The following is a 25,526-nucleotide window of genomic DNA, read 5'->3' on the forward strand; positions in this document are numbered from 1 at the left end:
TTACATTCTGATGCTCACCTGTTGTAGGATTAAGTTTCAAAACTGACAAGTAGAGACAGGCTAGCATTACCACTCCAGTGAGAGAAGCTAGCAATAAACTGTATGAATATATTTTAAGGCTGCTCCTTCACATATAGTTAGAGAATATATATAGCACAACATGTAGTAAATGACTTAAGCTTCTGAAGCGTAGTATTCCTGAAAAGTTGAATGCTGTGAAAATCGTCTGTCTTCTGGTCTCTTGAAATAACTCCTAATTTGAGTTTTTTAAACATCATTTTGATGAAGATTAGTCCTGATGTGATTAAGGGATCTAATGCTAAACTGAAATAATTTTTTCCCCACTTCATGTGAATTCACTTGCTCTTTCTGTCTCTGAAAACACTGAACCTAACATCATGCAGTCTCAAGAGCCTTGGAAAGCAACTTCTTAGTCTTACATTTTCCTTCTTTTCTCTTATGCCTTCTTCTCTCATTCTTCACACTTCTTTCTCACTTCTCTCCTTTGCTCTAACAAGCCTCATTTGTTTGAAAATAGAGTCACCCAGCCATGATCCATTGTAATCATTTTGCCTCCATGTTCAGTCTCTTTCCCCAGCTCTTCTTCTTAAATACAAGCTCTGTTGTTTCTGTGTGTAGCATGCAGCACTTTTTGGGACTGTTACAGTATAAACAAAGGTGGTAGGAAAAAATAATGCATGAGTTGCTCTTCTTTAGCATGCTGATGTTGTTCATAAGTGAAAAAGAATTTTTAGCTCTTCCCAGACTCTGGTTTTCATCTCTGAAAAATCCCTGTATTTTACTTTAGAGGTGTGTGATGGTTTGAGTGTTACCCGCCCCCCCGCACTTTGGAAATCAGACTAGACTCAGCAGGCTCTTGAAATTGAATGAAGCTATGAAGCTTATTATTTACAGTTTAGCAGAATATACAAGCAGATATTTTCAGCATATACAGTTATATACAGAAATATACAAGTTAGAAGGTAATACAGAAACACAACTCCCCTCCCAGAAACCTGAGTCCCCAGGAGGGGCTCTCAACCACCCTTCCACCTTCTCCCACCCCTCTCTACCTTACTCCAGACATTGCCTTGTGCCCAAGGAAGATTGGAGGGTCAGCCAGGGGAGTTAGGAAGCAGGTGGATAAATCAGAGAGACATCAGGTTAGGTTAGGTTAGAGAGAGAAATGCAGCCCACAGCCCAGACATAGAGCATCTCCCCTATGTATGTTTGGGTTCTTATACATCTCAGTAAGCCTATGAGTGAAGTAGACATCACCATTGTTTCTCTTTCACAGCCTGTAATCTAGTTCTTCTCATCAAAACATTCTAGCTAGCTAGCTTCAAACTAGCACAAGGTGATTAACTCTGTCAAAGCTAAGAGTCTTACAGCTTTCAGGAATTGGGGCCAAGTGTGCAGAAGGAACGTGTGGAACAAACTGGCAGTGCCCTTGTTTATTCCAACTCTACTGGCATGAAAGCCCCACTTAACTGAATATTAAATTGACTCACAAACTTCAAAAGAAAAATCCTGAAATATGCATCTGCTTCATTTCCCAATCAACTAAATTTCACTAGTACCCAGAATATGATTCAACTTGAATATTCTTGGGTCATATAAGGAAGAAGAGTTTTAAAGAATCTGTCTTCATAGTTGAGATCTAAAAAAAAAAAAGGTAGTAGAACAAGTATGAAAAAGGATAGATGACGGAAAATAATTGGAGCATTCACTTAATTCCTCATCTAGATCATCTTGAAATCCATAGCTTAGTTATGCAGATGCAATGAATTATGTATGTATGTATGTGTATATGTTAAAAAAAATCAAAATTAGTTCTCCCTTCTGAAGGCTGTCTTTTACTATTAACAGAGCAATTAGATTTGGTTCCACTATAGAAAAGTGGCTCAGGGTTGTATCTACTTTTAATTTGTTGTTCTCATGCATTTCTTCTCTATGACATCTCTGAAATGTGGTAAGTCAGCATTGAAACTTAAACAAAACTCACTGAAATAGCCTGAGGATCCTTGTAAAAATTCATCATTAAACTAGGAGGCAACAGATATAATAACTCAGCACTAAACATTCTTCACACATTATGATGGGGGGCTTTTGAGATTACCTTTTGAGTATCTGAAATATCTCTCAAAAGAGCAAAAGCTCAATGAAGCACCAGAGATTTGCCTATTAGTATTACATTTTCCAGAATGAAAAATGAGAAGCAATATCTGTGAAAAGCAGGTAGCCCTGAACTTGTTTGAACCAGCATGGTGAATTTTTCCAAGTTATAATTTGTCCAGCCCAAGAAGAGACACAGCCTGTTTAAATTAGAACTGTGTGATCTGGAACATTACCCAGAAAAAAAGGAGGACACCAGAAGTTGAGGCACCGATGGCCAACAACTCTAAAAAATAAACCAGATAAATTGTGTAGGGTGAGGGGAGAAATCCATTTTTCATACAAAATAGTTGGTTTTTTGAAGAGGAGATGTTATACCCTTTGGATTTTATTCCAGGATGATGTGTGTGAAGCCTGAAAAAACAAAACAAAAGACAACTAACAACAGCCAGGTGTCATGATGGGCAGAATGAGTTTGTGCTGCTTGTTGAAAGAGCAGCATGCTGTATCAGTCCATGAACCCTATTAAACTGGAGTACACAGCACCAGTACAGCAGTGGTTTCACACTGGGTGCTCTAATGAGACATTCTGGCAGGAAGCTCTCTTAACCCAAAGTTATTGTCATTTGAATCGTCTCCTTCTCACCAAACATGCTCACCAGCATTACCCCCAAAATATAAGTGCAGCAAGTTCTATCACCAAAATCAGTGCACAGAAGGAGTTCCAGAAGGGAAGCAACCCAAAGACAATTACTATGATAAAGGGACACTGAATGGGCAATTTGAGGAATCAAAAAAGGCTTTTATGCATTGTTCCAGTTTCTTACCTGCCAAATCTTTAACTGCATTCTGGTTAAACTCTCATGGCACTCAGATCACTTTTATGTTAACATTTATTTTGACTTAGGAAACAGATTCTGAAATAATGTCATCCTTTTGTACACTGCAGAATTTTGGACAAGAAAAAAAAAACACAGTTTCAAAGAAGGAAATAAAATGCATTGAATCATGGACATAAAACTTTAATTTAAAGTAACATCCATGGTGTATTTTTCTCATGTAGGGCTTTGAAAACCAGAAATTATCATTTTTGTCTCAATTTAATTTTCATTAAACAGAAACTTTTCTGATAAGATGCACATCTTATCAGAACTTATCTGATAAGATGTGCAGCACTTGATCTAAAGTCCACTGCAGTCACCCTGTGGGAGACACCAGTTCAATGAACCTTCTGTGAGGGCTGAACTAAACAGCTGCCGCTGTAGAGTGGCTGGTTGTGCTTTGAACAGTATACTGATGTCATGACTGCTACCATATTTTTGCAAAGAAAAAAATACTTCATGTTTCAATTAATTTACTGTTTAGACTTTAAAAGCTCTGTGATTTATTTTTTTCTTATCTAAGAATTTGGAAAACAAGATGAATTTAGCTCACCCGGGCCCATTGTTTATTAACTTATTTTATGATCAAATGAGAACTGGCACAAGATGTTTTATTGTCTTTTTTGTTTCTTTTGAGAAGTATCTGAGTTGGTCAAAGATTTTATTATTTATCATCCCTACAATCCCGAAGCATCTTGTAAAACATGTTTTATTCTCTGTCCTTAGCCATCCATCACATGCTTTTTTTTCCATGTAACACAGACTTTCTTGCTTTCTTTTGTCCCTATGTATCACTCAATTTGAGTCTCCATCAAGGCTTGCTTGTATTTCAAGGCATGGCTTGAGCACTTTAAAGAAAAGGTCCTTCATGGAGGGGATTGTTACTCATCACAGGTTTCTAAATCCTCTTGTTTTCCCTCAGTTGTGATGACATACATGAGAAATCTGACATTTCTGGCAGTTACAATCTCAACTACATCCACAGCTAACTAGGGGCTCGTTTAATGAAAGAGGCTTGTGTTTGCAACATGAAGTCATGTTATTATTGAATGCAGTCGAGTTTGTATGTGTTGTACAGATGATTCATGATGGAGATCAAGTGCTCAAATCACCGTGTCTTGTAATTCAAGTAGATATTACAGCTTGCTGGCAAAGATGGGAAAAGGAAAAATTAGAGAACTTGCTGCTGTTTTGGCTGCATTTACAAATGGGACTGATGTGGCGGCATTCCCAGATAAACGCGAGGCTTTTTACAGCTGAGTAAGCTGATTGGGAGTTAATGCCATATGATTGACTCCCTGTGCTCACAAGCCTTCTAATATATCATATTAGCATGGGGAAATATCCACGAAGGGACTAGAAATGAGAATAAGAAAATTTGGTAATTGCACAACACTTGCTGTCCTCAAGGATCCCAGAGCATTAAATGCTACTGCAGAGGATGTTCCAGCATTCCTGAATTACAGCAACAATTAAAGCAGCCTAGACACCTCTGCAGGCTACACTAAACAAGAGGAAGGGGAAAAGAAAGACAGACATGAGCTGCTTCTGCTTGTGTCTTGTCTCCTACAGAGATCAGTCTTGACCGAGGGCATGAATTGGCAGCACACTGAGCGCTTTGCGCTGTTCACTCACCTATTTAGACAGCTCCTGGAGAATGTACTGCAAAGTTTATGTGCCTGATTTGGATTCTCTGAGTCACTTCCTGAAGGTGCCTTATTTGCTCTGAGAGAAGCTCTTAGAGTTTTAAATGGAGCTTCTCTTAAGAGAGTCTCTCTGTATTTAAGTCCCTGAAGTAGTTTCAGGGAGATGGTGTGCACTCTGCTCTCACAGAGAACCAATTATTTTTATTCTTGTTTTTATTATCAGACATACTTGAGAGGGATTCTGCTTATCCCATGTGAAAAAGCCGAAGATAATGATTTGGGTCCAATTAGCACTTAGGAAGAACTGCACCCTAAGAGGTTAATGTGGGAAGGAGGTACTGACCTGTAAAACTACTTGCCTTCTTGCCTTCACCAGAGAAAGGGAGCCTAGCTTACACTGAGTACCAAATTTTCAACTAAAGATAGCAAGATGAACATTGCCCCAGGCTTCCCTCTGTGGGGAACTAGTAAAAAGCTGCTGTTGTGGCTACCATTTGTGTTTTAGAGAGTGAATGTTCATCTCAGTGCACCTTCAGGTGATCATTAAATAATTACCTTGCTTTTGCTTGCATAACAAGAGTTCTTGCATCTGGGGAAGCAGCAGCTGATAGTTGACTTAGCTGCCTGGTTTCAGGATCTCCGTTTCACTGTAAACTGGGGACAGCAACGTCTATCTCATGTTACAACCAAAAAGGAAACACCTAGGAAAGCTAAGCTCTAGGTGATCTAAGTCTTAGCTTGTTTTGTACAATGTGTCTGTGTGACTGCAAATACAGGATTTGAAGCAACTCTTACAAATTGTTATAGTAGAAAGTATAGAAGACAGAGGGAGCCCCTTGTCAGTAAGAGGAAACATTTAGATAGGCTGCATCAAATCCCAGAATTAGCTGATTGTGTGTTTCTGTGTACTGATTGTATAATTCAGTTTACTGTGTATTGAGCACAGAAACCTCACCTCATCTTTAATATTTTCCTTGGCAGGCTTAAAATGATGAGGTGAGGGGAAAATCAGCTGTATTTCCTCTCATTGACTTGATGAACCTATGATGTACAATTTATGGATGGAGAGAAAGTCTGCAGACTCAGTGGCCTGTCTTTTATGTTTTAAGAGAAATGCTCTTCTTTCGTGTCAGGAGTTTGTATATCAGATCATTGCACATGTTTAGGGAGATGGTCTATTAATGTAAGCATTAGGTGATGCTAGCCTAGAAGCAGACATTCTAATTCAGTCAGAATCAGATACCCTTTCGTCCTCCTGTAACAAAAACTGAAAATAACATTTACTGTATTTAGGCTTTTGGTTTAGATCTTCAAAACTCACATCATGTTAAAACAGGGTGCATACAGAAGTTCCAGAACAGTTTCATAAAGGGAAGTGTTAGAAATAGAAAGTAGTCTCCTCCAGAAGACTCCTATACCAACCTAGGACAGAGCACCTCTGTTTTGAAAGAAGAGTGAACTACCTCACCTAAAGACAGGGAAAATGTTCTCAGCACCTCACTCAAATTGGCTAGGACCCAAACCCAAAGTCTTACAGTGGTGTAAAACCACACAGGTGTACCCACTGGGATCACAGTACAGCCTGGTCACGGCATCCTTGAAGTGGCCCAGCAGGAGCTAGACTGCTACTGAGCTCACTTGCCTCCTGTGTAGTGCTCAGAGCTGCTCTGGACTTCTGTCTCCAGAGCTGGTGCTCCTGGGCGAGGTTGTGTCTGTCTGCCACCACCACGGGAAGTCACAGAGCTCTCACACAAGGCCTTGCTGGCCATGAACTGCACCACTGCAGTATCCAGCAGGCCATTGCCTAGGCATGGTGTGTACGGGGGTCTGTAAGCTACACACACTTCCATTTGTCAGAATGCTCTCAGTAGAATTCACCCTCTGACAGGCTTCGGGCTGTGAGATTTCCTTCCCATTTAATCAAAGGGGTTTGATGCTCAGATGAATGATGCAATACTTGTCCCGTCAAAGCAGAGGCTGTCTGAGTAATTACCCAAGTTGATGTAAGATCTGTTGTCAGGGGAATTTTATAGGAATATTTGACAACATAAGTGACAAAAACCACAGGAGCATGATCTGATAAGAAAACAGATTTTTACCAGACCACCCATGGGAGGAGTACAGAATTAAAAATATTTCTTCTAGCCTCAAGTCTGATTCAACTCATGTGGGGAAATGTGAAATTAGAAATAGGCTAGAATGTCTCCAGACATCAATAAATCCCACATCCCTGCATGTTTTTTCCCCTTCCACAGGGCAAGTTCACATTTCACGATCTGCTACCAAGTCTAATATTCCTAATCAGGTCTTATTGTTTCTGGTGTCTCGCCATCAAAGTTGCCTCCAAAAAGTAAAGTGAGGAGACAACAAAACAAGCAATTTTAAGACTGCCAGGCAGTCTCCTGGGACTAAAGTCTCACTTGACGTGTATCACTTAAAAGAAACGTTGTGTAGTGTGGAAGAACATTCTTACAGTTAGCCTGAGGAGCTAGCTTGGCAACAATAAAAAGCTGCAGTTATACAGAGACTCATTTCTCTTCCTGTGCCTTCTAGGTGAAACAAGTGAGGCTTCTTGTGCTGCTGAGAGTTTCAGTAAAAAATCATGCAATGGAGAGTGGCTCAGCAAGGAGGATGATAACATCCTCCAGAACTTTGTTAAAGGTTTTTAGAGGCTTTGGCACGGCAAAATGACATTTGGAAGGCAGAGTCCGCCAGAGAAAATAACTTTTTAATGGCATGCAAGGGATATTTTTAGGAAAATTATACTCTTTTTTGTTTTAAAAAAGGAAGCTGTTATCTGCTGATACAGTTCTGTTTCTACCACTAATGGACTCAGTAGTGTTAGTGCTGTACCACCAAATCCCACTGCAACTAGCCCTCCAGCTCTCTCCATTTTAATGTTTGGTTAGTGTATTTATGGGGACAGGTAGGTGGCAACATTTTAATTCAAATATATTTAAGCACAGAGTTTTAAGAGAATATTTGGATATTGGTGGGGAATAGAAAGCTTTTGGCATGGTTCTGCAGGCTGTGTGGCATTTAAAACACATGGTGTGCAAGGCTAACAGGAGAATAGTTTGAATGTGAGTCTGAGAGAAGACGCGGAGGAAGTGAAAAGCTGTAGCTATGGGAGGGGAGTGAAGGACTGGAAGCGTTACTGGCATGTAGGTGCAGTTCTAGTGCCTAAGTCATTTAACACTAAATCCCCAAATAACTTGCAGCACTGAGTGAAGTGTGCCTGTGGGGTTTGTGGAGTGCCAGATGCAGATGTGTGGGCATGTCTGATTGAAGGCAACATGCTGAGCTGTCCTGTGGCCACAGGTGGGATGTTGTGCTTACTGAATATAATCTCTTTGGCACTGTAAGGAGGGAAGAACTTTGCCTTTTTTGAGGGGAAAACCTTGATCACTGGAGCAGAAAGCCCATATTCCACCACCTCAGCATCTAATTTCAAAGTACAGTGAGAACTTTGTCTTTTCAGCTTCATAACTACTTTACATGGTGGCCCAGATGTCGCAAAAAGTCCTGCAGCTCCTGGAGGAATGGTCCACAAGTGCTCATGTGCAAATGCCCAGGGCAATGCAGAGCTGTACAGAGCTAATTTACAGTGAGCCTGCTTAGGCACAGTGCTAGCACAGCTCCTTATGGCCTGGTTACTCCAGGCCATCTCTCAGCAGGGCTAGGTAGCTGAAGTAAGCAGAGTGTGGGTAAGACCCCACTGCATTTGGTCCCAGCTCACCCAGCTTGCTCACTGATACCTTGCATTCACACTGTGCTGTGCCTTGCAGATACACTCTGAGCACTATCATGGGTATTTTCCTGTATAGCTGAAGATTACATAAGGATTTAATAGGCACTGGCTCTCAGGTGTAAGTAGGTAGATCCTTTAGTCTAATAAGAACCAAAAGTACATATGGAGTAAAAGTGTCATTTGCTAGTGATTTCCCTGAGTGAAAAATGTTCTGAGCTGTTTTTCACGGGTTTGACAGATGGAGCTGCTGTGATTTGCAGCATGGCCCAAAGAGCACTAATGTTTCTGCCATTTGTAACTGGAAGCTCTTCAGTCCTCCATCTTTGGAAACAAAGCTTTAGGTTTTATTTCTCTCTGTGTTGAATTGGAATATTATAATAATACTGTAGATGAAAATGTAATTCGGGGTACATTAGCAGCAACAAATGATAAATATTAGTAAGCTTGTGAGACAGTGTAAGTGTCGTAATGGTAGAAATGATATTAGTAATAAAAGAAAAAGCTAAAAAATAAATTGGGTACCATAAACATTGGATTGATTCAATCAAGATAAGAGCAGTAGGGCAGAGAGGTATTCAGTGAGCTGTTTGTTTTCCGAAGCCAGAAAATATTTTTACTCCAAGAATAGCATTTGATTAGCAGAGTTAAATGAGATGAATAACGCCCTAATATTTTTGTGAATTGTTTTTCCAGCTGAAACTTGCCTTCCCCATCTATAACAGTGATATGTTTTGCATAAAGCACTCAAACATCATGCAAGGACGGGTAGGAATTGGCTGCTCAGTTCCATTCTGAGCAGAATAGATGAGGAGTAAGTTACACTGGTGATGGTAGCAGGAACTCTGGCAGTACACTGGAAATATGTTAGTAAACTATTTCTTGAGGAGAATGCTTTTTCTTTTTATCTGTATACAGACAATGATATCCTGTATAACATATGTTCTCTTTGAAGAGAAAGCAGCAAAAATCATATTGGAATAATTTGCAGGTGTTTCTAGTTCTTTTCACAAGCTGTTTCCATCTCCCCCAAGTGATTCACCTGTTATTCAAATGAGAAGTTACACTGGATTCTGTGCAGTATGACACACAGATTGTCTAAATCCTCAAGTAAAATACTGGTTAAATATTTTGTTTTGTCAACTCAAACACTCCATAGCGAGTCCTAAAGTGAAATATTTTATTCCTCAGTGGATTTTTAGGCCCTGATACATGAATTCCAGACTTTGTGCAGCATCTGTATTATTTTAATGGAAAGTAATATTTGTATATGGCACAAAAGACAAACATGGGATGTAGCAGACTTATTAGCAGTAAGTGACACAGCAAAGTTTGGGAGGTTTGTGAGAGACCTTAATTATCTTTCACAAAGGCCAAGAAGAGTGATACAAGTCTGCTGTCTACAACTACCTGAGGGGTGGTTGTGGCCAGGAGGAGGTTGCTCTCTTCTCTCAGGTGGCCAGCGCCAGAACAAGAGGACACAGCCTCAGGCTGCGCCAGGGGAGATTTAGGCTTGAGGTGAGGAGGAAGTTCTTCACTGAGAGAGTCATTGGACACTGGAATGGGCTGCCCGGGGGGGTGGTGGAGTCGCTGTCCCTGGGACAGTTCAAGGCAAGGTTGGACGTGGCACTTGGTGCCATGGTCTAGCCTTGAGCTCTGTGGTGAAGGGTTGGACTCGATGATCTGTGAGGTCTCTTCCAACCCTGATGATACTGTGATACTGTGATACTGTGAAGTGTGCACAGCACATGGCAGGGTCCTCCCAGCCTGAACTGCACTTTAGTGACTGAAACACCTCCTGCTAGTTCCACTCCCATGAGTGCTGCCTTCTCTGAATTACTCCGTTCTTTGCCTGATCATTAATAGAGGTCACTAAAACTTTTATACACTATAAAAAGCTGTAGACCTTAAGAACTTCCCTTAACTACTCTAATGTTATTCTCAGCAAATAAAGCCCCAAGTGATTATTTGAGGAATTGTCTGAATCATTGCCAGACATTTAAAAGTGCTTTTTTTCTGCCATCCTATTATATATGCAGATATCCTATGGGCTATTGAATGCTCGGTAAAGTACATTGTGAAACAAGACCTCAGATGGATTTGGGTGGATGAAGAGTAGAGCAGAAGTGGGTGGGAATGAAGAATGAAATATGAATATATTATATTGCTGAACATTATAAAATTAAATTGTTAACCACGTGGTGGTATTGCTTATAACAGGAGTGTCTAAATTTCACCAAGACACTGTATGCAGAGAAAAGCTTCCAGAGTGGGAAAATGGTTGATAACACATGGACTAAGGTGCAAAGCAGATTTGGAATGTAAGGGTTTTTCAGACAATGCCTGAAATCAAGAAATAGAAGTAGCTAAGCAGCCAGTACACACTTCTTGATTGCTGTTGCAGGAATGATTTTGCCCTGCATAGCCCAACTGGAGACTGTTGTTTGTAGCCCCCAATCAAGTGAAAATATAGGCCCTTTTTTTCAAGCTTCATTTCCTAGTGGCTGTGCCTAAATTTCTATTTAGATACTTCAGCTGCCCAGTTTTCAAAAGTGCTAGAAATCTGCAGCTTTTTCTGATGTCTCTGACAGATTCATGTATCTGGATCCTGTGATAATCATGGTGTTTAAATAGGTACTTGAAAATTAGTTTAGATATTCTACCCCTGTCTGGCAGAATTTTGATCTATAGCATCCAACTTCAGTACGTGAGCTCTGTGAACAGTGTCATGGAGCATCAGCAGACATTTTCCCTTGAGTTAAAAGGAAGGCCAAATCCTGTGTATTTTTTAATCTGATCCTAAAATGTTACAGTTAAGATCATATCATGATGAAACTCTTTGTATTTTTAAACCCGTTTCTTTATTGTGTTTTCCATAAAATTAGTGTTTGAGCAACTGGTAAATACTAAAACTTTGATCTGTATCATTTTGCAGAATATTTTTGTTATTGCTATTATTAAAACATCATCCTTTCTTTTCATATCCTGAGAACCTCTGTAACTAGCCAGGGTGTCAGGGAGTTCAACATCTATAAAACAGCATTACTAGAAATGAAATCCATTATGAAAACATGGAATCTGTATTTTGACACCATTAGTAGCACAGTGATGAAAACAGAGGCAGCAGAGCAAGCTGAAGAACAGCAGTCACCATATAAAAAGCTCCATGGTGTAGAGAGTTGCAGCCTTTCTGATTAACTGCTAATGACTGAATAGTCTGGAGATTCTGTTTGCTCGTAGTAGTTTCCCCACGTGTTGAGGTGACACTAGGAGCTGAAGTTTCTGGATATGCAGGAAAATCTATATATAAAGATACTTATTTTCTTACCTTGTTCTGCAAGGCAAATAATGTGCTGGGTTTTTTCCTCACGTTACATAAAAACTACTTGCTTTTCCAGTTAGTAGCTTTTTGATGTGGAAGGGGGGGGGCTAATGTAGATGGTACCTACTAGCGTCACATGCACTGCATTTAGCACAGCAGTGTCCTTCTGTCCCTGTGAAAGTGTTTGGGAACCCACACGCTCTCCACCACAGCCAAAAGCGTCAATACCACATAGGGAATGCTCTGCGCTTGGAATTTCAGGTATCTCCTGCCAGTCCTGTGGGAGATAGAGCTTCTTTTGCCCCCATATCCTGCTCCCCCAGAAGGTTGTATGGCATGGAGTCTGAATGTGAAAGGACAGAAGGATCCAGATTTATGAATGCATCGTTATATAGGTAATTACCACGCATATTTACTCGGGGACAGAAACTACTCTCTCCCCAGGCCCTAGGAGACAGGACATGAACAAAAAGCTCTCTACAGACTCCATAGGCTCTGGATAGCAGAAGGCTCCTGAGCTTTTATAGAGGGCAGTCCAGTAGAAAACAAATCATAGACAACTCCAACTGATGTATCAGAGTCTGGCTTGCTGTTACTGGTGGCGTTAGCATTTGCTAACCTGCACAAAGCCAATTTTGTGAGACAGTTGGGAGTTTAACAAACCTATTTCAGATTGTATTTTGGAAGAATCTCAAACATGGGAGAAACTGGTCATGTTCTGTTCATTGCAGCAGATGGTATCCCATTTGGTGTTTGTTAGCTTTGTTTGCAGCTCAATATTTTGTTTCTAGGGGAACTCAGTAAGTTAAATAATTTATCTCTCTAATGCATCAAGAGTCTGATCCAAAGTCTACTGAAGTCAGTGCAAAACATTTGATTAACTACCACATACACTGGATAAAATGCCAGGTCCTGTATGTCGAAGAGCATTTCAGATGCTCTCTAGCGAGAACGATACAGGCCTCTTTCTTTCCACTGAGAATTTTTTGCCTGGAAAGAAAAATTAAATTTTCAAATAGTGAGAAAAAGCTTACTAGTTAAGAATGCAGGACTGTGGAGATCAGGATGATGTTCTGGCTGACTGTCCAAATTGCTAAACCGCTCTTGCTATTAAATTCCCCATTTTTAAATAAAGCATATAAATAATACCCTTCAGCTGCATTTGGAATTTAATCCAGGCCTGTTGGCAGGCTGCTTTGAGGGCTTTGAAGGCCCCATAGCAGTGCTCAGCAAATAATTATTATCACTTAATATTCTCATCAAGCATGCTTACTCAAGATGGGATCTTACATTACAAGGGTGAACCACAAACACATCACCTCTCTGGTGAGGAATTTTCAGAATGTCAGAAGCAAATTCACATCCTGATCCTGCAAAGAGTTTTGCATGAGCAGACCTGCACCACCTTCAGCAGTCCTGCTGCCCATACAGGGCTCCTGATAGCATCTGCACACAGAGGAAGTCTTTCACAGAATCACAGAATGTCAGGGGCTGGAAGGGACCTCGAAAGATCATCCAGTCCACCCCCCCTGCCAAAGCAGGATCACCTATACCAGATCACACAGGAATGCATCCAGGCAGGTCTTGAACATCTCCAGAGAGGGAGACTCCACAAGCCCCCTGGGCAGCCTGTTCCAGTGTTCTGTCACCCTCACAGTGAGAAAAAAAATTTCCTCATGTGTACATGGAACTTCCTGTGCCTGAAATTCCACCCATTACGCCTTGTCCTGTCATTGGGTGTCACCAAGAAGAGCCTGGCTCCCTCCTCTTGGCACAAGAGAATTTTTGTTCCATTCTTACAAGGATTTGAATCCTGAATAATCTAAAATATCCCCAAAAATCCATATTTTGCAGTTTGTTTGTTTTAATTCAAGTAAATATCAAATGCCTGCTCATTTTCAGCCACACCTTCCAAATTAACCACTCGCTAGCAGGGTGTGGAAACTGTTCTATTCTGTATTTTTATCCAGATCTCCTGTTTCTGTCATTTTTGGTCATTCAGAAAATGAGTACATGTTCTCTCTGTAATGTGTCTGCATGAATTCCAGTTGTATTTTAGTCCTCCTAGTGGTCTATTATATTAGCAATATTATAATCTGTATTTTAGGCATAGAAACATGTTCTTTATTACTTGTATCTCACAACAGTATGCAGTGTTAATACTGCAGTAACACTTTGGTATTGCTAAATTTCACAAATCTTCTAAAGCATTTGCCCAACAAATCCATTCATGTGCCTGTAAACATTTCTTTTTTTATTGTAGCAAGATCAATACAAAAAAATACTGCATTATTCTGTCACTGCAGGAAGCCCACTGTAGGAACAGGAGACTGTCCTGGCTCCTCGCACTGACTTTCTTCTCTGATTATTCCCAACAGAGGTTTTCTCACAGCCAAATAGAGGGGTCAGACCCCACATAACTGGGGTCCCCAGTATATATTTTCACTGTGCTTCTTTCTCTGAAAAAGTCTCCAAAGCTTTCTCACAATAACACCTCAGATTCTAAGAGAAGATGTTTATAACTCAGCACAAATGTTTACCAGCCTTTTAGATCCTGTTAGCTGCTTAAGCTGAACCTTGCTGGTATTCAGTGAAGGCAAAGGTGGGAAGGCAAAGTTCTTTGCAGCACACGAGTCCTTCACTCCCTTCTGTTTCAAGGCTGTAGCCCTCATGAGAGTTTGCAACCACTAATACCTTCTACTTCATGCAAGTGAGAGACATTTTGTATGCCTAGCTGAAGCACAGAGTAGGTTTCCATGACCAGAAACAGATGCACTTGTGTCTAAAAGATTAAGCAAACAAATATAAACCTATAAATTAACTAAGATTCCCCTTGAATCGCAGCCAGATGATACACATATTCATAAAAATGTACATCACTGCTTTAATTTTGTGAGGCCACAACTTGAATACACTTCACAACTTCCTGGGTGTAGGAACTTCCATCTGCATGCCCACCTTGGTGCCCAGCATTACTTTGTTTAATTTACAATATTTCTTTTTGATCACCCTTTAGAGCTGGGCGAAGGAATGCCACCTACAGTCTGCATTTATGGCATAAATGCCTTATTCCCTGTGTGTAGCACTGTCTCTCATCTGCTTTTGGATTAATCCACATGGCTGCTGAGGCACAGCCCAGAACTACTTCTTGGAGTTGTCTGGTAAACATGAGATTAGTTATAATCTGTATTTTTTTCCATTGAGATAACATTTTAGTTAACTGGTCACATTATTAAATCTGATCTTAGCCTGTGTCTGTTCTGGGTGGCGTCACCACAAGCACAGTGCTTTCTCTTGGTAATGGTGATGGACACCCCAAACAACACAGATTCTCTCAGGTACCAGACATTCTGCAGTATTTGAATGTACTCCATATGGAGTACCATGCTCCATAATCCATAAATCAAATGAGAAGGCCTGTTCCTTGATCTCGCTTTCTTATGAGACAAGTGAGAGACTGAGCCAGGGAGCACAATTGTTATCATTCCACAAGCCTTGCTCCAGATGGATGCAGGCAGATGGCTGCTGTGTTTTGTGTACATAAAATAAGAGTGTGAATGGGTAACCCCAACAGTGGTAGTGGTCAAAGAAAACTGCAGCAATCCTGGAGGTGAGGCTAGGGAAGGAAACAAAGGGAATGTAAGAATGTAAGACCTAGCTCTGGTGCTGTTTTGATGCCAGGAACCTGTCTGTTGGATATGGACAGCACAGGAATCACAGCAGTGGAGTAATACATCAAAGCTGAAGCAGAAAATCTTTGTAACATAACTGATGGGTTACACTAAAATGAGGCCTTGAAAGTAGACACAGCCAAGAATTCTGCTTATCTGGTCTCTGGAGGTACCTTACCATGCTTCCCAGTTCCACTGTTTTGCCACTCTTCTTTACCTTTCCTTGTATAAATGATGTGGCACTTGTTCTTGCTCTCCTCATAAATTATGCCATATAATACCACGTGCCATGTCTTTGCACCTCTGCTTATTCCCTTGTTCAGCCACTGTTTCCATGGTTCTTGTTCAGCTTTCAGCAGGAGGCACCCAAGGTGCAACCATTATGCCTTCTTGCAGTGGACTTCTGTGATGTGAGAATAAACATAGACTTGGGTCACAGAATGATTTCCTGAGCCAGCAGCAGCTCACACTGGGCACAATCCTTTCCCCTTCAGCACCCTGAGGGGTGAAGCCACCTGTGACAGACTATGCAGGTGATGATTCTTAGTAACTATGAAAACTGTTTATTAACATTAAAACTCGCCAGAAAACTTATTCCCAGGTTCAAAAAGGCACAGGTTGGAAATTTATACACACAGGAAACTGGCAAAATGAGATCACTGATTTCTTAAATTGGCAAGTGCAAATAGTGCACTGGAAGAGGCTTTTAAGTCACAAAGTATAAATCAGAGAGTACCCAAAGCACGTGGAACTCTGTCTTGTTGGCCACTGAGACTTGCTTCTTCCCAGGCTCTTGGGGAAAGGAGGCAGACAATCTCTGACCTTGTCTGCTGGCTCCTCTGGACAATCTGTGTATCTCCAGGACTTCTTGTCTTAGCAGGAGACTTTCAGCTGCAGGCAGGACATGTTGTGATGTGCAGTCTCAGCACAATGTTGCGCTGGCTACGTGGTCTGATCGCATGCAGGCATTTAGAGCCTGTTCCTGGTAAGCTCTCCAGGTGAATTCAGGATGCAAAATGAGGCTGCAGCAGCCCCTGTGCTACCTGCTTATCCCTTTTAGCAATATCCAGCCCAAGACTAATGGAGCATTGGACATAGATTAGCCAATCAGAATGGCACTTTAGCAGGCCTTATCATATTAGGTGATGCCAGGGCTTTCACCCTCACTTCCCATGGTTGCCTTCCTCCAGCACAGAAGCAGGGGGAGCAGGGGAACATGTCTGGGCAAGCAACCATGGATAAGCCCATGTTTACCCTATCAGGCCTACCACTACACCATGCAAGCAGACACCTGCAGCTCCTCATGCTTTCACAGGGAATCTGGGAACTACTGCCAACAGGCCTAACTAAACACATGTGTCCTCAAGCAGATCTGAAACTCAGCTATGAATTCCTCAGCTTTTTAAATTACATTTTGCACTTTATTATTTTCCAGTAGTTTTGGTTTTTTTTCAAATTCTTGATTAATTTGAGGTTGGCTATTTAATACATTGTTCAGTTAATGAATTCCTGTAGCTGTTTATAATCATTGCCTTACTGTAGAATCACCTTAATAGAAGGCTGGTTGGGGTTTTTTGTTTTCTTTCCAGTAGAATAACAAGTTATTTTATTATTCAAACACAGCTTACTTCCTGCTGGTTTCAATAAGATTTTTAATAAATATGTAAATTTAAAAATTAATTTACTGCATACGTTTGGCAGTGTGAATCTTGAACTGACAGAAGTTTGATGGATTGTAAAATTATCCTCCATAAAAATCATCAGTCATAGTAAACAGAATGTATCAACCTCTGGTGATTTTACAGCTTTTTCTTCATCTTATCTTCTGTTAGGAACTCACTCAAAATTGATTATAATATAGTGTGTTTCTAGATCCGTAATTCATTCATAGATTAATTAGATTTTAGGTTAATATCCCATCATGGTACAGGACATGAGCCAACAGTGTTTTCCAGTTGTTACAGAACCACAGCAGAGAAGCCTTGATTACTGTCCCCATGTGGTTTAACTGCCAAGACTAATCACTAATCAAATTCAAACAACATAAAATGGAACATCCTTCATAGCATTTATTTTCTAGCTGACTTATACAATGGGCTCTTTATTGATACAACTTGGTGTACTGAAATGAACTAAAAATTGCAAGAGAGGATTTATCCTTCTACTTCAGTTTGGTGCCTCTGTCCCTCAAAGCTTTCCACCCTACAGCACTGATAAATTGTTTGTATAAATTTAGAAAGTGCATGTAAATAACTACACTATTAAGTAGGATTTGGTGGTAGATGAACTTCCATTCTGCAATTTTTGCTTTGTTTGAATCAGCACTAAAAATTGTGATGATTGTATCACAGTATCACCAAGGTTGGAAGAGACCTCACAGATCATCAAGTCCAATCCTTTACCACAGAGCTCAAGGCTAGACCATGGCACCAAGTGCCACGTCCAACCTTGCCTTGAACTGCCCCAGGAACGGCGACTCCACCTGAGAGGTGGCAAGTGCAGTCATGTAACCAGTATCAGTATTTGCATCTATTTTGTCCCAGTTTTCTCTGATTACAAAGGAATGTTTGTAGTCTCCTTGCAAAGGGTCAGAAAAAGCTATGCACATTCTTTAGGCTGCAACAGGTTTACTAGGAAGGCAACCTGGGCTACAGCCTGTTGCTCTACTGCCTCCAGGAACACTTGCTAGTGCAACATGTGGCATGACTGCCCAGACACAGCCCCCAAGCCTCACTGAAGGAAGGTGGTATCCACATCCTTGTAGTGGAGGGCACACTTAAAGGGCAATGGGGTTTGGTTAGATTCATTACAGGTAAACAAACTCTGATGAGTAGAGAGTTGCCTAAAATCCAGAACGTAAAAGAAAATTATATCTTTAGGCTTCCAAAATGAACTATTTTGTCGGGGCATGCTAATTCAGATTTTTTTAAGAATAAAGAAGATAACTGCTCCAGATGTGAACATTACCACCTCTGTACTTCTGCTTGGTGAGAGCTTGCAAAAGGCATCCTGACGTGTGTACTGTGCACGGGAACATGGAGGCTCCCTCCACAGCACGTACATGTGCAGTCATGCAAACAGACATGGACTGAAGGGTCTGGAAAGATTAATTATTTCTTCCCAACTGTCCTTCTTAGAAGTTAAAAGTGAGGAAACTATTTGTTGTGCAGCTCACGCCTTTGTTTAGTTGACCTCTATGAATCATCTTTAAAATTTGTATGGACAGAATCACAGAATGGTAGGGGTTGTAATTGATCTCTGGAGATCATCTAGCCCAACTTCTCTGCTAAAGGAGATTCACCTAGAGCAGGCTGCACTGGAACATGTCCAGGCAGGTTTTAAGACTCCACGACCTCTTTGGGCAGCCTTTTCCAGTTCTTGTCTCACTCTCAAAGAAGTTCTTTGGTTTTCTTCATGCTCAGACAGAACTTCCTATGTTCCAGTTTGTGCCTATTGTCCCTTGTCCTACCACTGAGCACCACTGAAGAGAGTCTAGCCCCATCCTTTTGCCCCCCACCCTGTAGATATTGATAATATCCCCTCTCAGGCTGCTCTTCTCTAGGCTAAACATCCCCAGATCTCTCAGCCTTTCCTCATAAGACAGATGCACCAATCTCCTCACCATCCTCATAGCCCTGCATGGGCTCTTTCAGTAGTTCCTTGTCTCTCAAACTGAGAAGCCCAGAGCTGGGCATGGTACTCAGAGATGTGGCCTGACCAAGGCATTCATGCTGTGTGAGCTCCTCTGCAGACAGTGCAGTCCTCATAGTGCTTATAACAAGCCACTTTTCGTAGCTGGGAGATTATTTCTGTACAGTTTTTTCTTACTGCTGATTTGCTCTTGGTGCTGCCATATGATACTGTACCTTCTCTGTCTGTTGCTTCTGTCTTTTTGCCTTTACGTCAGCCGATGTGTTTGGATAGGCACAAGCTAACCTGAAGTGAATCCAATCCAGTACTCAAAAGAGGATTACTCGTTAGAAAAAAACATGCCCCAGTACCAATTACTATTTGCAATACAGTCAATTCTGTTTTCCATCAGTATGCTGGGTGGCTGACTTACAGACATTATAGGCCAGGAACTCAGACATCACTAGAGAGTGAGAAGATAAGTGTCTTTGCAATTACCAAAATAAATAGTCTTGTTCAAAAAAGCGAAAGGTGGAAGATGAAGACAGGTAAGAACACAGCTAATACTTAGGAACAGCAGTCTGAGAATAGTTCAGCCATACAGAAAAATTACCTCCATTACTGAAAATGTCCACGAGATTGTAGTTTGTACTACAACCCTGCCTTTAATGAGTTTGAGAGGAATTTTTTGCTGCAATCAACTGTGGGACAGAAGCTTTCTCTTTAAGAACTGCATTTTCTGTTAGATTTAAAGAATATTTCTTGCACTCCTTCCCCTTCTTCATTCAGTTTTCAGTAAGTATCTCAATTAAAAAAAAAAAAAAAAAAAAAAAAAAAAAAAAAAAAAAAAGAATCCTGCAAAGCTCTAATCTAAGATAAAATTGTAGCCCCTTTTTTAATGAAGTCCCTTTATTGAAAAAATGAGCCATACTTTCAGCAAGGCATGGACAAATACTTCCATTCAGCAGGAAAAAACTCAGTATACATACATGCAGAGTAGTAAAATACAGTCTCATGAAAACTGAAATGATGAAGGGACTTAGAACTGCATTCAGGTTATCACTGGCAACGCAATCCTCAACACAGTTCTGTCAAGGAATAGTGCAGAACGTCACATGCTTGAGTTCAGTAACTTTGTCAGCAGTCTTACCTTTCAATATGATTTTTTTTTTCAGGACAATTTTGTCATTTAATTCTCTCTACAAGTAAAGCAAAAAGGATCTCTGAAAAGTAAAGTGTATAGAATCATAGAATCAACCAGGTTGGAAGAGACCTCCAAGATCATCCAGTCCAACCTATCCCCCAGCCCTATCCAGTCAACCAGACCATGGCACTAAGTGCCTCATGTAGTTTCAGTCTGTCAGGTTTCAAAACCTGAGTAATGCTTCCTTTCTTACTATGGATATTTAATCATAGAATGGTTTAGGTTGAGAGGGACCTCAAAGATTGTCTAGTTCCATCCCCCTGACATAGGCAGGGACACCTCCCCCTGGAACAGGTTGCTCAAGGCCTCATCCAATCTAGGCTTGGACACCTCCAAGGAAGGAGCATCCACAACCTCCCTGAGCAACCTGTTCCAGTGTTTAACCACACTCACTGTGAAGAAATTCTTCCTAAATTTCTTCCTTAATGCCTTTACTTTGATTGCAGTAAGCATTGCTTTTAGTGGGTAGATTCCCTTTGTGAGAAGCAAAATTGGTGCTTCCACCAATGTGAAGAGAGTGAGGCCCTGCTTTACCTTTTGGCTAAAGTACTGGTGTTTAATGGCTTTTCTTTTTAATAAATCCCTTCAGCACACTTGACTGAGCACCCATAATGTGACTGTTTTCCAAGGTAATGCCACCTGGCCTTGTATTTTCCTAGTCCATTCTAAATAAGCTTTGTCCCTGCACAGTTGATGCAGCCTGTGGCCATTCTGAGGCACTCTAAGAAAACAACCACATTTGTGTCGTTCACCTTTGTAACTGAGCAGAAAGTAATAAAGCTTGGTTTATCTGACCTGGAAACTGGGACCTGAAAACCCTCACTTCTTACACAATGCAGAAATTCAAAGAGGGTTGGTATATACCCAATGGGGTCAAGAAGTCTTCCCATATCACTACAATAATCATATACTTTGTAAATTATGAGGATGATATTTTTGGCAGTCCAGTACTTGAATGTACCTAGTCATCTCATCATTTTGTGAAAATTATGCTTTTGAAAGCCTAAGGTTCAATTCACTAAACTACCTTTTATCTCTTGGACCATGCCAGAATTCACACTCTAGACAATGTAGGTCTCAACTCCTCAGTCACCCATTCATTAAGCAATAGCTGTTTTGTCCAGATCCGCAGTTATGAATCACACACAGTTCATGCTAATCAGCTTTATTTCCTCTAAGGTAATTTACTTACAATTTGGGATCATCAGAAATGCTGTTCTTGTGATACTAAAATAGATTCCTAGATTACAGTATCACAGTATCACAGTATCACCAAGGTTGGAAGAGACCTCACAGATCATCAAGTCCAACCCTTTACCACAGTGCCCAAGGCTAGACCATGGCACCAAGTGCCACATCCAACCTTGCCTTGAACTGCCCCAGGGACGACGACTCCACCACCTCCCCAGGCAGCCCATTCCAGTGCCTAATGACTCTCTCAGTGAAGAACTTTCTCCTCACCTCGAGCCGAAATTTCCCCTGGCGCAGCCTGAGGCTGTGTCCTCTTGTTCTGGAGCTGGCCACCTGAGAGAAGAGAGCAACCTCCTCCTGGCCACAACCACCCCTCAGGTAGTTGTAGACAGCAATAAGGTCACCCCTGAGCCTCCTCTTCTCCAGGCTAAACAACCCCAGCTCCCTAAGCCTCTCCTCGTAGGGCTTGTGCTCAAGGCCTCTCACCAGCCTCGTCGCCCTTCTCTGGACACGCTCAAGCATCTCAGTGTCCTTCCTAAACTGGGGGGCCCAGAACTGAACGCAGTACTCGAGGTGTGGTCTGACCAGTGCAGAGTACAGGGGCAGAATGACCTCCCTGCTCCTGCTGACCACACCACTCCTGATACAAGCCAGGATGCCACTGGCTCTCTTGGCCACCTGGGCACACTGCTGGCTCATGTTCAGGCGGGTATCAATCAGTACCCCCAGATCCCTCTCTGTCTGGCTGCTCTCCAGCCACTCCGACCCCAGCCTATATCTCTGCATGGGGTTGTTGTGGCCAAAGTGCAGCACCCTGCACTTGGAGCTATTGAACCCCATCCCATTGGACTCTGCCCATCTGTGCAGGCGGTCAAGGTCCCGCTGCAGAGCCCTTCTGCCCTCCAGCTCAGTCACATCTGCCCCCAGCTTAGTGTCATCTGCAAACTTGCTGATGACTGACTCGATGCCCTCATCCAGATCATCTATGAAGATGTTAAAGAGGATGGGGCCCAGCACTGATCCCTGAGGGACACCACTAGTGACTGGCCGCCAGCTGGATGTGGCACCATTCACCACCACTCTCTGGGTCCGGCCCTCCAGCCAGTTCCTAACCCAGCACAGAGTGTTACCATCCAAGCCGCGGGTTGACAGCTTAGCCAGCAGTTTGCTGTGGGGGACAGTGTCAAAGGCCTTGCTGAAGTCCAGATAGACCACATCCACAGGCCTCCCCACATCCACCAAGCGGGTCACCTGATCATAGAAGATTGTTACGCTCTCAGAGACAGTGGGAAAGCTTTAGTTCTGTTCTCATTGTTCCATTACCCATAATGCCAGATATGAACCTATGTATATATGGCTTTCCTAGAAACTGATGAACAGACTAATGAACTTAAATATGCTTCATGTCAATCTATTTTTACCCAAGAAATGAAACCAGTGCTTATTGTTTCTATTGAATCTCTGAGGGTGTGTCTTTGAGAATGTCATTGTCTGCTACAGCAAAATAATTGTGCTATTGCTGCTGGAGTAGAAAAAAGTGGTTCATTATTTCCAAAATTATTTTACTGTCAGTCCAGAAAATAGATGAAAGCTTCTGACAGTATACAAGGGAGAGCAAGGCTTAGCTTATTATTTAAGGTTATGCTTTAAAGAGAAAGAAGTTCAAACATCACATTTTTAGCTCAGCTGTAGTACAGAAGAGGTCATGCAGTCACAGCTTTTACCTTTGTAGTTTCCTGAATGTGACTGTACAGCTATTTTCACTGCAGAGTGTTACCTGGCAAGGTAACATCCACCTGATGTTAAACGAGATCTGGGGGTTGTTCATTTTCCACAGAGCCTACCACTGCATTCTCTCCTGGCTAGTTGATAGAAAGCTACTACCCAGTAGTTCAAGACCAACTGTTTTCACTTTACACCTTTCTACAGCAAACAGGTCATGTAACATCACTGAATGCAGTGAGAAGGCGCTTCTGATCACATCAGTACATCTCCGATCAGCATACTGCTCCATATCTCACTACACCTCTTTTATGGGAAGCTGTGAACATATTTTAAATGTCCTACTAAACAGGTTATATATGAGCAACCCATGTAATGCTGCAGCTGCATATCCCACTTAGACCCATTGTGTCATAAATATAAAGCAATTATAGGACCGGAGGAAGTCTGAATTGGTCAAAATAGGAATTTAAAATAAGAAACAGTGGCATTGAGGGATCAAGTTTACCCTGAACATATGCAGACAAAGTAACTAACAATTTTGTAGATTGTAAAAATGTAGAAAACTGTTTCCTTCACAATAAAGTTTTAAATAATAACTAAGGGGGAAAAAAAAAAGTGAACATACTTTGTATCTCCTATTAGAGATCAGATCTGAAATGAAAGACCTCGAGTTACACAATTAAGTATTGATTTTGTTGATCTATATTTAATTCTCATAGCAATTTAGTTGTTTTTACCCAATAGTGTTTTGCAGTTATACTTCACTTGAAGCAATGCCCTTCTTGCTTTTGTGTTAATCTAAAAACTAAATTGCTCAGTGCACGAGAGACATAAATAAAGTTCATTTTGTTCTTGTGCATAACTGATTCTGAGCCCTTTAAAGTGCTGGTTAACTAAACTTAGACAGCTGGAAAATACATTTATCCTACAGAATGGTTCATTGCTAATTCTGGGCTCTGGCATGCCTTACCAGCATAGCCTGACCTCCAGACAACCATAGTTCCTTTCCTGCATGTTACCACAGAGAAGAAAGGGACTTGCTGTTGCATTCCTTTCTGCATGCCAGCTGTGGGTTCTTTCTACCTATCAACCAGCCCATCCTTCCCTGCTCCTTCCTATTAGACCTGCAGAGTCTTTGTGCCTTCCAAACAGCTGCAGTTGTGACTGGTCCTTGATCACACAGCACTGAAAATGCATTCTACCCACATGTAACCTCTCATTTTGAAAGTTTACAAAAAATCCCACTTGATGTATTAATGTAGAACTAACACCTATTTATAATGTATCAGTGTAACTGCAGGCTAGTTTTGTTTTCCTAATTTGCTGTGCTTGAAGTGACATGCCAGATTTTATTATATCACTAATGGGTTTTAGTTATTCCCTTTAGGATGTTGCCAACAAGGAACCATTATTCTGATTCATGACTCATGAGTTTATTTCAGAGTGATGTGACTCGTGATGAATGTCTGTATTGTGTCAGATTGAGTTTCTCATCTTCTGACAACTAGTCACTGTTCTCAGGTGGTATAAAGCACCTCATACTGACTAAGAAACTCCAGTGGTGGGAAGCTCTCTGCTTACAAAGAGTAGAACAAATGCTCCCCATACCCTAAGGCAGATTTTACATGCAAAATATAGTTAGTATAAGTAAAACAAGCTATCCCTTGATCTGCTTAAAGATGATAGGCCAATGCTTTTAGAGGCAGTGATAATCACAGCCCTTTTCTGTACTGAGCCTTTTTTTTTCTTTTTCTCTTTTTCCTTAGATCAAAATCTGTGAGTATGTGTTTTTATCTTCTCTCCTCAGATAATACTTAGGAAAACATATAGTGACCACACCAAATGCAGCAGGCACTTTATTTATTCATAGAACAGATGCAGAATAGTCAGCCGCAAAGTCAACGCCTTCAGGCTGATACGGCTTTAAGTATTACTTCTGAGAAGAACCCTATCTGAGAGCAAGCACATAATATTGGTCCCATCTTAGCTCTTTTTTCAATGCTGGGAAAAAACCCACCAAGTGCTTTTTTTTTCCCTATGGTGATAGAACCACCTGTTCATTATGCAGAAAGTCAGTTCTACTACAGGAAAGATTTGACCAGAACCCATGATTTAGAAGTTAGGTGCCCTCCACGCTGCTTCCAACTCTCCCCCAGTTCTCATGGATACGTAACACATCTGATCTACTGCCAAACGATCCTGTCTTCAGGAAAAGCTACTGATGCATTAATGCATCAAATGCATTAATGAATTAATTACTTTAAAATGCACAATGCTGATGTCTTTGGGCTAAGCCCCTGTTCTTTGTTGTATCTGTGACTGCTGAAGTCAGTAACAGATCTATGTGGCCAAAACCGAAGACACTACTTAACCGCATACACAATTTATCAAAC

At 41.2% G+C, this 25,526-nt stretch overlaps 1 protein-coding gene across 1 annotated transcript in view; it reads left to right on the forward strand.

Moving 5' to 3' along the window:
• The window catches only part of NCKAP5 (NCK associated protein 5), a 436,389-nt gene that overhangs the window by 405,974 nt on the left and 4,889 nt on the right, over positions 1 to 25,526 (forward strand). The gene's annotated exons all lie outside the window — the stretch shown is intronic.

The sequence above is a fragment of the Pogoniulus pusillus genome, chromosome 2, assembly GCF_015220805.1.
Source record: "Pogoniulus pusillus isolate bPogPus1 chromosome 2, bPogPus1.pri, whole genome shotgun sequence".
Classification (NCBI taxonomy): domain Eukaryota; kingdom Metazoa; phylum Chordata; class Aves; order Piciformes; family Lybiidae; genus Pogoniulus; species Pogoniulus pusillus.